This window comes from Peromyscus maniculatus, chromosome 1 (assembly GCF_049852395.1).
Source record: "Peromyscus maniculatus bairdii isolate BWxNUB_F1_BW_parent chromosome 1, HU_Pman_BW_mat_3.1, whole genome shotgun sequence".
In the NCBI taxonomy this organism is placed as follows: Eukaryota; Metazoa; Chordata; class Mammalia; order Rodentia; family Cricetidae; genus Peromyscus; species Peromyscus maniculatus.
In genome coordinates, this window is record NC_134852.1 from 106,065,388 (window position 1) to 106,076,152 (window position 10,765).

The window sequence follows — 10,765 nt, forward strand, 5'->3', positions numbered from 1 at the left end:
AGGTTATTTAATGCAAAGGTAATGCTGAAATCAGTCTTAAACTCATGCTTTCAAATTTGAACTCCCATATTCCTTCCATAAGCTCAATCTCCATGGTCTTTCATAATGTAAACAGAATGTAAAGCAAAGGCACATTTTAAACAATCAAGTTTTTATTAAGCAACATGTAAATATCTAGTCTTCTTGGCTATCTTTTATCAGACATTATTCAAAATGCTTAACTTTTTCCCCTTTTTATCAAAAAATTTAGTAACCAACTTATTTGAGGGGAAAAACAATTATTCACTAATGAATCACTTGACATTTTCTTAAACCAAACTGCTGAAATTAGTGCTATTATTTTTAAATAGATAATTAATAACCAATTGGCATGCATATCAAATGATTTTTAACATGCAACACACTGGCAAAAACATCGACTGGCTAAATCACTCTTGTTAACAGTGTTATTGACAGAGATTTGCTTAGGAGATACTATGAAGAAGACCTTGTAATAGACTCTGCAAAGTTTGTATGAGTGCGTGTGTGTGTGTGTGTGTGTGTGTGTGTGTGTGTGTGTGTGTGTGTGTCCCTTAGATAAGAGCTGCCTTTCAATGCTTTGTACCAAATATGTTTTCACATATTTGTATAACAGGTGATGAAAAGGAGGGGTAAGAGCAGAATAAGGGAAAATTTATTAATTTAAATTAACAAATTCTTAACTACTTCTTCTTTGGGTGTTGTTTCAGTTGTCTGAGAGAAAAGAGATCCCAAAAGAACTACGGACACTCTATCTCCCCCCTTTAAGCCTATCACAGTGTATGGATTTTTTCTCAATATATTCTCACTGAATCAAGTAGAATTTTTTTCATAACACTTTTTTTAATTAGTATCTTCCCTGCCCAGGTACCTTGCTTTCTTAAGATATCCCCCATATTTTGTGACATGTAATTGGCAGAAACAGTTTGACATCAGTGCCCTCTGAATGCACTGTATGTCCTTGTGAACTCTAATCTTGTTTTCACAAGTCAGTCTTAGTGCCACTAACATGCCTGGGCCAGAGAACTGGAAACAGATACTGTCAAGTAGAAACATTGGTGTGCAATAGGCGGCTGCTGCATTCTTAAGCCCCATAGCTGATTCCTCCCTCTTCCCCAGTATCTGCTCTCCCTTCTAAGAACCCTTTTGTCCCTTTCTAATTAGTTATGGATAAGAAAAGTAGAAATGCCCCTTTTGTGGTCTTTAATGAATCAATCCCTCATTAATCTCTTTTACCGAGGCATAGAAACAAAAGTTTGCAAGCTGATTATCATCCTCATTACTAGAATCTGGGCATGAAAAAAAAAAATGGTTCCTTTTGGGATTCCTTTGCCTGCTTTGTCTAGGACTAAATTTCAGAGTGGGAGAATGTTGACATAGAAATATATTTTGATGATAAAGGAGATTATGAACTTTATCAGGTGATTAGAACAGAAATTGCAGCTGATAATAAAAAATTGGGGCAAATTTTCACTTTTTCTAATTTGCAAAAATAAAAGGAAATATAACAGAAAATAAATGAATGAATAATAAATGCTATGAATGTTTTCATAGCAACTAGGGATGCCTTGAAAGTCAACAGTTCTCCAAAGTTAATATTTTTTTAATGAAATGACAGGCACAGCATTATGATGTAATGATTACAGCAAAATTGGTTCCACAGATGCAGTGTTCTGATGTGGCTCCTGGAAACCATACAGATGAGGCATGGGCACAGAGAAAACTAGCATCGAATCACCTGTCACTGTCACTGTGTTGCATTCAGGGTGTCTGGGTAATAATTATTCCTTGAAATAATTTTACAAGAATAGTACTAACCCATTTTTTTCAGTTCTAAGATGTATATCTTTTCTGATGTGACTATCTAAATTTTGAGTAGATTTCACATTTTCTAAAATATTGTTGAGGTGCCTTTGAAGCTCTTACAATAACATTTTGTTCACTAGTCCCAAGATGGTACTGTCAGGCAGAGCTGCCATTGAGTTTGGTAGGAGAGGAAGAGAGCATAATGGCAGTGTAACCCAGAAAGCCAAGAAGCCATGCTGGCCTGAATACCTGTGGCTCAAGCCCTCCAGAGCCTTCACCACCAAGACTGAGACCTGTATAGCACTGGGTGGGTGTCTTCTTTCACACCAAGAGTACAGTCCTCCAGAATATCATATGTGAACAAGAGTCCTCTGTTACATTCCTGGTTTGGATACTTCTATTTATACTTCAGAGAAATAAATAAGGAGATCTATAAAGAGTGTCCTGACCACTTGCCTTATTTTCTGTAGGAAATTGATGCTTAGAGGACACATATCACACACCTAATATCATCAACAGTAAAGCTGGTATCCAAGTCCAGATTGTCTCATTCCAAGTTCAGTGGGTTTTCTGATGTGCCAAAACCCAACTGCCTTCTGAAAAAAAAAAAAAAAAACATTTTTTTTCTTCTCTGGGAATTTGTTTTCATCAAATAAGAAATGAGAATGTGTTGACTCAATGAAATGGGTTGACTAGAGAGGAAGTAATACATTGTATACCACAAGTGTGCATATGCACATGTGGTATCAATCTATCAATTAAATTAGTGTAAACAGGTAAATTTAGCTTTGAAATACTTTTCTGATGATCAAACAAAGGCAGATAGGTAGAAAGGATGTCTAGGGTCACAAAGTCAGAGGTAGAGCTGAAAACTACTAAGCCCCAGTAATGTGATTCAGGGCTTGGAGATGCCATGCTCCTTCTTGGAACTCTTGTGCTTCCATACAAATATGTATTAAACCCCTTCATGCATGTGTGATTGTCACAGGGAAGATATTGAAGATTAACCCTCATGACCTGTCATTATTGTGCATTGTCTTGTCTACCTGTGGCTCATTGGTTATTATAGATTCCCTCGGCCAACCAGCTAGATATGACCACATAGACAATAACTTGACCCAGAGACAGAAGAAGCTATATGAAGTCAGGTGGCAGTGTTAGATCTCATAATCTGTACTTATCATCAATATTCCACCTTATCTGCTACAGCATAAATCCAGACCACCATACCACATAGGGCTAGAGACTAGGGTTACCAATTCTTCGATTTCTCTTCCAGATGCCCTCAGCCCTGAAAGCGCTCTCTGGATTTTCCCTGTAGCAGGAACTGTCTCTTTTGCTAAGATCAGAAGATTCCCTTTCCTGCTCAAAATTTTCCATATGCTTCCTAATTAATTTGATTTTTGTATTAATCATAACTTGTAGGACACACTGTTACTTTTATCAGACTGAAAAGAAGACACGGTACAAGTTTAAAACACAGAGCTCAAAAAGTGATGCCCAAAGATAAGGGTAGGGAAATGGGTGGTTCCAAGAGAAACCTACCTAGCTGGGCTAATTGTTTGTGAAGAGAGTCCCATCACTCAGAATCATGGAGACTGATCTCTTTGTCAGATCACAATTCCATTAACCTACAATGACAGATGCAATTATTAGAAACTTAAATTCCCATAAACCCCTTCTTTTGGAGCAATTCTATGAAAGGTTAATGAAATGATAGCTTATAAAAACAGAAAATAATGAGGAACTTTAAAATACAATCTTAACTTGTATTCTATGGACTCTATAACTTTATGGTCAGTAGTAAAATGTGTTTAAAGCATGATTATTGAAGTAAGAACTTCAGCATCTCAGTTCTGCCACTGACAACTATGCCATCTTCACCAGCAAGTCTACTTTCACTAAACAATTTTCCTAAGAGAAAAATCAAGAATAATGTCACTATTTACTTCATAGAGTTGTGAGGATTTAAAAATGTCCTGTGTAAAGGACTTAACACTCTTTTGGCATACCACAGTCTCTTGACTCTTAGATATCAAGGATTGTAAGGCACATTGTCAAAGATGATAGAAAATTCTGGTCAAAAAGCAACCTAGTTGAACTGAATATGCTCTTGAGTGACAAACAAACAAACAAAAAAGTCATCTGCTTCTGCTTCTAAGATCTGCCCTGCCCTTTAAGAGCTTGGTTTGGAGAGCTTTGATTGCTCATTTGCACAGTAGTGCAGTTGCCTTGAAAAAGGATGCAAGCCAGTCAGAGGCATGAATCTTATACAGAGTCCTCAGGAGTATTTATTTCACATGAGAGATTACTTGGCACATGTCTTCTTTAAAGGTACATATAGTTGAAAGTTTTCCTGTGTCCCACCTGACCTGCAGTCAGGACAAATCTCTCTCATTCGCCAGTCCTGCAGCTGTGTGAACCCAAATAGTCACACACAGGCTAATATTATTTTTAAACTATGGACATGGCAGGCTTCCCCTATCTAGTTCTTATATCTTAAATTAACCCATTTCTATTAAACTATACTTTGCCACATGGCTTGTGACTTACTGGTACTTTTACATCTTGCTTCTCATGGTGGAGGCTGGCAGTATCTCCTCTGCTCTGTCTTTTTCCTTCCTCTCTATCTGTTTGGATTTTCCACCTACCTCTAAGCTGCCTTGGCATAGGCCAAATGGCTTTATTTATCAACCAATCAGAGCAACATATATTCACAGCATACAGAAAGACATTCCCCCATCAGGTACATCTTACACCTCCAACCTACATTATCCATTTCAGGCTGTTTGCCAAGCAGAGGAGATCAAGAAAATCTGTACTGCAAACCTATAGGAGCCATAGATATCATTTGAATGCATTTAATTATATTCTTTTCCCTAGGTGTCATTACAATGTACATACTTTGAAATTCTTTCCCATCATTTGCTTAAAATATCATAATCACTTTTCTACATGATTGCACAGAAACTCCCTAGAATAACATTCACAGCCTTTTGTATTCTGACGCTGCTATTCATCTCTTCTTTTTCTGCCAGTATCACATTCTTCTCCATCATACAGTGCTGCTGACCATATTGTTCTGTCTTCATAACCCACATTTCACTTTCTTTAGCTCATGTATCAGCCACCTTCACCTTCACTAAAGGATTCAACCAGTTCTTCACCAGAAGAGTTCAACTGTTCAAAGGAAGCACTTTTAAAGTTAGAACCTCTTGTAGAGGTGTGGGTAGGTCTGAGATGACCAGAAAAGAGTGGTAAGAAAAGAATGCCTTATAAGTTCTTCAGCTGCTGCCAACCTGGAAGTTCTCACTCCCGTCCACCACTTACCAAAGTCTAGAAATCTAGAGCAAGCTGTAAACCAGAGCCCAGAATCCCAAAGAAGGTACCACTTGCCACGATTATAGTCCCATCAAACACTGAGATACTATCACAGCAGAGAAGGACAGCAAAAATATACTTCATTTCATTTCCCACCATTTCTCTTCTTGTCATCATTTTCACTGGCCAAACCCCAACTTTATAAGTCAGAAGGCCAAGATGCATTACATTCTATTCTGTAGGTACTGTTTGCTTGGCATAAGCAGCCAAAAAATATCAAATAATTGACCAGGAGAAGGAACAAGAGACCTTTCCCAGATTGCTTTGATTTATCCTTGGTGGTTCATCTTCAAAGCTATTTTATGGAAGAAACAAGGATGTGGAGTCTATTGTGCTCTCTTGGTGCTCTCATTGTCTCCTATTCTCTCTGCATGGCAGCATTTTTCTTAGCTGATTAAAACCTCTTACAAGGACTGGGGTGGTGTCTCTATTGCTAAAAATGCTTGTCTCAAAAGTCTGATGACTTGAGTTCACCCCGGAACCCATGTAAAAAGCTGAGTACAGTGGGATGTATCAGTAATCCCAGAACTAAAGTTCCTATTAGCATAGCAGAAATAAAAGAAACCCTGCCTCAAAAACAAGGTGGAAGCGTAAGAACATAATAATAATAATAACAATAACAATAATAATAATAATGAGGAGGAGGTGAAGAAGAAGAAAAGGAGGAGGAAAAGGAAGAAGAGGAGGTGGAGGAGGAGGAGGAAGAAGAGAAGGTGGAAGAGAGGAGGAAGAGAAAGAGGAGGAAGAGGAGGAAAAGGAGGAAGAGGAGGAAGAGGAAGAATATACTGACAGAAAGTTGCTCTCTGCATCATCCACATGTATACCATAACATTTATAACATTTGTTCTCTTTCCCCTCCCCCTTCTCACCCTTCTTCCTTTCCTTCCCTCCTCTCTCTTTCAGACAAACACAACATAAATAAATAAAGTAAAATTTAAATATATCTTACATTCAGAGTCTTATGTCAAGTGTTCATGTACTGCCAAGTATGGAATCTTGAGTGTCATACACTCTTCATGAATCTATAGATATATACATATACATATATGTATAATTTCTAGAGTCTCCCTTAAGTTAGTCTTAGCACTAGCACCATACTATACCTAACCCTTTTGCCTTCAATTGATTTTTTTTCCTTTAGTTACACCTTGTTCATTATTTTGGAGTTGGTACTTTTCTCTAGCAGGGCTGTAAACGCTGAAGACAGGCTAGATCAACAGCTACTTCTTGATGCTCCTGTTTCTAATCATAGACATGCAATCTGTTCTATACTTCAGTAAATAAAGGTTCAGAAATCACCTAAATTGTTGGGATGTCTCTTGTTCCACCAATAGCCCTTCATGTCCTCAGCAATGTTCTTACTATACCACCATCCTGTTCACACAACAAAAGGCCCCACAATTTATTTTTATTTATTTATTTTTTTTATTTTTCTTGGTTTTGGGGGGCAGGTTTCTCTGTGTAGCTTTTGGAGCCTGTCCTGGAACTGGCTCTGTAGACCAGACTGGCCTCAAACTCACAGAGATCCGCCTGCCTCTGCCTCCGAAGTGCTGGGATTAAAGACATGTGCTACCATTGCCCAGCAAGACCCCACCATTTTACTTCTCACAAGAAATAGAATTTAATGGACCACACAGCAACTGAACCTTGTAACCTACAAACCAACAAAATTGCAGAGAACCTAAAAAGCCCTGGCTACCCTCTCATGGAGCTGCCAAGACTCTGCCTGGTCCTTTTACCCTGTCCTTACTAATTCATTCTCTTGGACTGGACTCCAATGTTTAAAATCTTGTGTTTGAAAGGAGAAAGAACAAGGCATTCATTATTAGATGGGTGAAGGTCTGGATCCCTGCAGTCCTTGCTCCATTGTTTCATTGAAGGGTCCCCACCCCCACCCTCCCAGCAAAAATCTTCCCCGGGCTATGTCCTTTCTTTGACAAGAAAGCTCTGTGGGATTCTTTGTTTCTATCCAAAGGTTACAGGCTGAACCCCTCTGCCCTGAATACATTGTCCACAAACACCGTGTTCTTCACCATCTTTTTTTCTCTGCTAACCTTTGCTATGTTCACCTTTCAATTGGAATCTATTAAACACAGATCACACATCTTGATTGCTGTTGAACAAAATAAACACCATAGAAGTCAGCGCTCAATAAAAAGCTGAGGTGGTTGTAGATACAGAGAAATGGCTTAAGATGCTCTTTGAGATTGTGAGGCTAGACACAGGAAGCACCTGGGTATGGAATAGGGATGCAAAGGGGAGAGATGAATCAGATGAGGGAGAAGGGAAAAAGGTCAGAAGAAAAGGAAGAAAGGATGATAAAATTTGGTACAAATGAACAAAGAGGAGGGGGTTAAGATAGGGAGTTTATAGATATATAAGAAAAGTATCACTTCATTCAGTGTTTCCTAATTAGAGAGACCACTTTTCAATTTAGCTTCCTAAACTTTGAAGGTGGCATGACTTCAGCATTTAGCGAGTTGTGCATTATAAATAGGCATGTAAATGGCCCAGCATGGGGGCTGAGAGTGGGAGGCAGCTTTTGGCAGAGGTAATAATGAAGTGAATCCCATTAGTGATGGAAAGGCAATTAAGAGAAACCTCAATGAAGCTCCACATCTGAACATCTAGCAGAAACATTGGGATTTGGGAGGAAAAAGGTTAAGCACTAGGAGGCTGTTTGTAATGACTTTAATTAGATGGAAAATGAATTGTTTTGCTCTTTTTTTAAAACTCTCTTTTCCTTTGCTTTTCAAAGGTAACAACATTTGTAACTATATTGAGGTGCATGTCTGAACTGCAGCCTCGACTTTGGGAGGTGTTTAGTGACTGACAGAATTTTAGTCACATGGTTCTGATCCCCATAAGAATCTTGTGTTGAGGCCATTTCACTTGCCAAAGCTCAGTGGACAGACTACTTGGTTTATTGATGAGGAGACTCAAACATCCTAACAGAGTGCTGACGCTCCCTCCACACATAGCCTCACAAATGCGCTGAAGCCCCAGAAGAATGTGGTACTTTGTACATTTGGGAGATAACAATTTGTTAAAGAACTGCATGCAAAAAATAAGAATCTTATAATATTAAGTATCAGTAGGAATCTGTTGTTATAGAGAAAAGATGTGTATAAATTGCCTTTAATCTTTTTTTGTGTTTTTATGCAAATGGGTGGTGCAAACCTTATTGTTACTATTATTAGAAACAGAATGATCTGACAGTTGAAACTTATAATCAGGGTTCCTACCTTCAAAAACATTTTTCTGAGGTATTACTACCTTCATAATACAGATAAAAAGACTGAATCGATTCCAAATTAACTGATTGTCACATAGTTAGAAAATGACACAGACAATACAAAGACAGAAGTTGTAAAAAAGCCTATTGTCTACAACTTCAGAGTTGCATCATGCTGACCCATAAGCAACAACAAAAACAACAGTCTAACACTGGACTCCCTGGGCCCCTCATCCTTGTGATCTCAGTGGAGAGAACTGTGAAGAGACAGAGTAGCATGGAAGAAAAGCAGAATTTATCATAGAGTAGAACAAAGCACATTCTCTGGGGTGGAAGTGCAAAATGGCTGAACAGACCAATGCCTCAATCTACCATTTTAGCTAGCCTTTCTCAGGTTTCTAAAGTATACAGTGATTCCTGAAGTTGTTTGGTTCTTTGTCCTGCCTAAGTGAATTATAAGCCCCATTGGATAGAGTCTTACTGGGAAAATATTACATCCTTGTTCATTCTTTTGGAGTTTCTGGCTAGAAAGTAATCTTAGATGGTTTAAGGCTCTCAGAGTGAGGTTTAGGTAAGTAATTATTAATGCCATTCTGGGGAATTCAGGATGTCATGTCTCCTCCCAGGTCCAGAGCTATGGCTTGAGTCACATTCCTTTGACCATTTTTGTGTCAGTTCTTGGTTATATAGGCTACTGATTAGGAGAAACAGGCCCAGCCCTAGCAATTCCCAAGCCTTCTAATATTTGACTAGTTATATAACAGTAACAAGATGCAACCCTTAGGGGTGATCCAACCCAACAAATGAGAAGCTAGTGACCAATGGCTTTTCTGCTACTGTTTGTTTTGTGGCTAGAAGATTCCAGCTGGAGTGCACAAAGCGGACCTGGAGGGATATATAGACAAGAATGGGTCGTATGGGAGGTTTTTAGTTTTTCTGCAGAGCACACAAAGATTCTCCAAGTGATTGAAAAGTATCAGTTATTTTTAGTTCTGAAAGTAACCTGGAGGTAGGACAACCCTCACCCAGCTGGTAGACACATTTCCATGGCAACTGATGATCAGGTAGAGATTAATGCAAAGGCACCATCTACAGAACACTGACTCTCAGGCCTGCCTGTATAGTGGAACCACTGGGGAGGTTTTAAGAAATATTGAGGCTTGGCATCTACCCCAGAGGTTCTGATTTAATTGGTTTGGAGCACAGGCATGTCATCAGGATTATTCTTAGGTTACTCAAGTGATCCTAATATGTGGCTTAGTTGATTAGCTTTGTAAATATGCTCGTTACTAATTCTATATGGTCTTTGCTGTTTTATTACCAGGCAGTATGTAAGCATCTTCATTTACTCTAGTGTTCCAATTCCCTACTCTTTACATTCATCCTCCCTTCCAGTTCTTACTTTCTTTATCCTTCCTCACCCTCTTTTCCCTTCACAAACCCCTGCCTTTCAGGGGTTACTCAGTGCTGCCCCATTTATGCTTGTGTAACTATTCAAGTTCTCTACATCTGAAGCAAGGTAAGAACAAAGACCCTGATCTCTTCACAGCCAGGATATCGCCTGTGCCATTCTGCCCAGCATCTCATTAAGCACTGGATTCAGATCTTAACCAGAAGCCCTAGGAAATGAGCTAATAGTGGATTCTGAAAAGTGTGGATTTTAGTCCTTAGAGCCAAATAAGTAACAGCCATAAATCATTTTCTTGGCAGATGCTGTTTCTGTGGAGGAGTGAAGAGATGTTCTGAAATTGATCTCTTCTTTCATTGAAAGGTAAGGGTACTATTGCAAGTGATGATGTTGATTCTGAACATTTGGTAACTTTTCTTCCTTTTATTTTATTCATATATCTTTTGCTAAAAGTCACTTTAGTGAGCTTCTTTTAAATCACTAAGACAGTTTCAGGTTGCATTATATTCTTGTATTTTCAAAGGAGAGGGAAAAAAGTGGTGAAAGAAGAAAACAACTTTTTTTCTTTGGGCAATGATATTAATTACAGGATGTTGTGTGACTGGAACTGAACTGCAACAGAGGAGAGCTTCAGAGGGAAGCCTGTGAGATGCTGCCCAGGGTTGAGAGGATGGGCTGATCTGTGACCCGAGTTGGTGATCTCTATCTAGAGAATATCCGTCTGAACCCTGGGGGATTTCCTAGCGTATGTTAGTCGGATTGGGTTATAAAACAGATTGAAGTCATTGTGCTAAGTGACTGCTCTTGTTCTTCTGATGTGCCACTTCTGACTTGCTGTGGAACTTTGGGAAGTGTGGGTCTCAGTGAAGCAGGACAAACTTAAATATAGGAAGCTGGTTGTAGATGATGGTTTGAGC

General features: G+C 38.9%; 1 long non-coding RNA gene across 1 annotated transcript; it reads left to right on the plus strand.

Moving 5' to 3' along the window:
• The first annotated feature begins 1,702 nt into the window (after positions 1 to 1,702).
• On the plus strand, positions 1,703 to 2,260 carry LOC143267779 (uncharacterized). The gene is made up of 2 exons (XR_013043232.1): positions 1,703 to 1,792; positions 1,965 to 2,260. It is a non-coding gene; the product is annotated as an uncharacterized LOC143267779 (long non-coding RNA).
• The last annotated feature ends 8,505 nt before the right edge of the window (positions 2,261 to 10,765 follow it).